This window comes from Nannospalax galili, unplaced genomic scaffold (genome assembly GCF_000622305.1).
Source record: "Nannospalax galili isolate Female #2095 unplaced genomic scaffold, S.galili_v1.0 scaffold384, whole genome shotgun sequence".
NCBI classification, from domain to species: Eukaryota; Metazoa; Chordata; class Mammalia; order Rodentia; family Spalacidae; genus Nannospalax; species Nannospalax galili.
The window spans coordinates 1,959,723-1,963,199 of record NW_008352648.1 but is presented as its reverse complement, the minus strand read 5'-3'; the positions used below and the strand labels follow the sequence as shown (position 1 = coordinate 1,963,199).

Here is a 3,477-nt window from a genome sequence, read left to right as displayed (position 1 = left end):
AAACTTAGGCGCGCAGCGGGGGCCGCCAGCGCCGCCTCAACCCGCGCGGTACCTACCAGCGGCCGCCGTTCTTCAGCCCGCCCGCGCGCCTGCCTCCCAGCCCCGGAAAGTGAAAGAGAAACAGCGCCGGCCGCGGCCTGGCCGGTCCCCGCGCCCCGTCCGCCCTCCCCCTGCAGGCGGGAGCGCGCCGGCTCCGCGGGGCCACTAGGCTCGGGCCGATAGGGCGCGGCGGGTCTCGAGAGCAGCTCGGGTGCCGCCTCCAAGGGCAACTCCACCCACTTCCAACCGCCCCCGCCGCCCGCCCTCGCACTCGCCGCCACCACGCCCACCGGCCACGCCCTCCAGTGGGCCACGCCCATCGGGCACGCCCCTCCAGGCACGCCCTCCGCCTACCACTCCTGGGTACCAGGGCCCTCCCACCCTGCCCCCAAGCTCCAATGAGGCGAGCAGCTTCGACCAATTTTATCTCCGTTCTTTTTATCCCGGACCGGACCACCCCTTCCCCATAGTTTTCATTGCAATAAAAACTGGTATATCCTTCCCCGCCCCCGATTTCAAAAATAATGGCCAGTAGAGACTGACTCACCCTACTACAATGTGTCCTCAGGCCATCAGATAAAGGCGCTGGCTGCCACACCTGACAACCTGAGTTCGATCCCCAGGACCCACCTAGTGCATGGAGAGAAGTGACTCTAGCAAGTTGTTCTCTGACCTCCACAAGGGTGCCTCAGTACATGCGCCACACACACATACACACTATTTTTTACAAGTGTCTCCTCGGAGGCATCGTTCCCCACGTTGGAGGAAGACATCCTTTGATATGCACCTTATTTTTAAAAAATCACTAGAGAACTTGCTGCTGTACTGTGGGTTCAGCAATAATGATCACAGAAAGCGACAGGTAAATGGAAACAGTGGGGGGGGGGATAAGTGGCAAGAATTTATTACTGTTTGCAAGGTTCAAAACAGCCCCCCCTCAAGTGCTCTGAGATTTACAAGACACCAGTCATTGAAGGAAAAGAAAGATTTCATCCAAAGGCACAGAATGAAAGACTCCTCTTCATTTGGTCTTCTACTGCATTTCACAAACTCAAATTTCCACTACTACAGCTTTACTAAACATGTTAGACCTGGTCCTTTGCTTCCTTAGAATACTGCAATCCAGTACTCCTAGAATAGTGGGCAAAGCAAGGTAACCTTCACTGACTGACCAAGTATAAATGGAGCATTCTCGAAAGGCAGGGTGCAAAGGGGACTTTCAATTTTACACATCAGAAAGGAAAAAGTTGCAATCCCATCATCTCTTTTGTAAAAGCCAGAGCAGGGTGGCTAAAGAATTCACAGTGAACTGGAAGTATTTGCTTTATCTCCTGAAGACAGGCAGCACTTTCTGATCAGGGTGATAAGATTGTGGAGATGACTCCCATAGCAAACCTAGAAACCCAGCCAGCACAGGTCCTACTGTCCCACAGGTGTCCAGTGGTACATCTCAAATCTAAAATGTACCAGGAAGCAGACCAAGAAACCCTAGCCATGAGTAAAACAAATTGTTGTTTTAATACTGTAGCAGGAAGAATACATCTGAAATAGCTTTAAGTGATCATTTTATGGTCTTTTTAAGGACCCTTTTGCAAAACTATGTTTTTCTAAGCTGAAGCCAACTTCAACAAGAGAGCAATCACAGTAAATAAAAGAAAAGAAGTCAGGTAAAATGGCTATGGGATTACTCCTGTCTTTCATCTAGATGTTGAACATATCAAAATGTGAAAAGCTACCCTGTTTCTGGTGTGTTTAAAATATGCAATGGAAGATTCTACTGAATACACTGCAGTATGGACAAAATGGCCTAATGTTTTTCCATTTTGTGTCTGAAATTATTTTAAATGTATTTTTAAGAAATACAATTCATGGGGCTGAAGAGATGGCTCAGCAGTTAAGAGCACTGGCTGCTCTTGCAGAGGACCCTGGTTCCATTCCCAGGATCCACATGGTGGCTAACCATCTGTAACTTCAGGTCCAGGGCCAGGGCATCTGACGCTCTCTTCTGACCTCTTCTGGCATTGTGCTACACTGGTGCACTTACATACGTGCAGGCAATACACTCATACACATAAAATAAAAATAATAAAATATTTTTTAAAATAACAGTTCATGAAATCCAAGGGGTATGTGATTGGTGATAAATGGAGATAAGCATCATTCCCATGGGCTGGAGAGATGGCTCAGTGGTTAAGCGCACTAACTGCCCTTGCAGAGGACCTGGGTTTGGATCCCAGCACCCACAGGACAGCTAATATCCATCCATAACTCCAGTTCCAGGGGATCCAACACCCTCTTCTGATCTCCATGGGCACTGCACAATATGCGTGCACTTACATATATGCAGGCAATACATTCATACACAGAAAATAAAAATAATTTTTTTTTAAAAAAAGCATTCCCAGAGGAAATGATCTTGATCTTGGGTATAAGAGGGACATAGGTTAGGTTAAAAAAGGGAGGGATCACAAAAATGCTACAAGGAAGTCCCTGAAGGTGAATATGGAGGTGGGATTGCTGGAGTGTGTGTAGTGAGGGTGAGACATGGGGTGGGATCCCAACTTTTATGAGGAAATCTGTATTCTGTGTCCCTAAATATGGCTTGAGGTGAAATATTTGGTGTTTTTTTTCTCTCCTCTCTTCAGCTGTGGGAGACAGGCTTGAGGGTAGGGTGAGTCTTATCAACAGCCATACAGCAGGCCAGAGGCAAAGGCCCTATGCCTGCCCTTTGGAACCACAAAGAACACCTTGTGACATTTGCTCCTATTGGCAGATCATGAAATAGATGCCTAGAGCTCAGCCACTTCCTAATCACCACCCTTGAGATCCCAAATTGTAACACTTAGACAGCCTGGGTAATGTGGTTCCCAGGAAACCAGGCCCCCATAAGGAAACCACAACCTAAGTAACCTGAAACCCATTATGCTAATGAGGTGTCTGGCTCACAGTGTCATGATAGGACACAGCCCTGCCAAAGATCTGAGTTGTAACTTCTTGATTGGACCCCTACCCCTATATAAGCTTGTGCCCTTCTGCAATAAACCGTATCTGCGCCAAGGAACCTGGTCTCCCGTGCCTAAATGCGGCTCTGCTGACAGTCTCATCAGCCCTAGGGTCCTGGATGGCAGAAGTAGCAACGATCAGAGGCAGCTCCTTATTCAGCAGAAGAGCTGCCTCAGCGCCACAACGAGCGAAAGACCGACCATAGCTTGAAGCCACAGTGAGGAGCGAAGGGCAGCGCCCGGGCGATCAGGGGCCGTGGGAGCGGAGGAGCGGCACCCAGCACCACGATCAGAGGCAGCTCCTTATTCAGCAGAAGAGCTGCCTCAGCGCCACAACAAGCGAAAGACCGACCATAGCTTGAAGCCACAGTGAGGAGCAAAGGGCAGTGCCCGGGCGATCAGAGGCCGTGGGAGCGGAGGAGCAGCACCCAGCACG

The 3,477-nt window shown here is 49.6% G+C and overlaps 1 protein-coding gene across 6 annotated transcripts in view; it reads right to left on the bottom strand.

Moving 5' to 3' along the window:
• Positions 1 to 3,477, bottom strand: part of Hectd2 (HECT domain E3 ubiquitin protein ligase 2) — a 406,920-nt gene that overhangs the window by 328,691 nt on the left and 74,752 nt on the right. For 2 of the 6 annotated variants that reach the window (XM_029554334.1, XM_029554341.1), the window contains exon 1: positions 57 to 264. The exons of 1 other annotated variant lie outside the window; for it this stretch is intronic. The gene's annotated coding sequence lies outside the window, so the exon portion shown is untranslated. Of the gene's footprint in view, positions 1 to 56; positions 267 to 3,477 lie in introns of those variants that run through there. 3 more of the 6 variants (XR_003846515.1, XM_029554338.1, XM_029554346.1) reach the window with 3 other exon arrangements.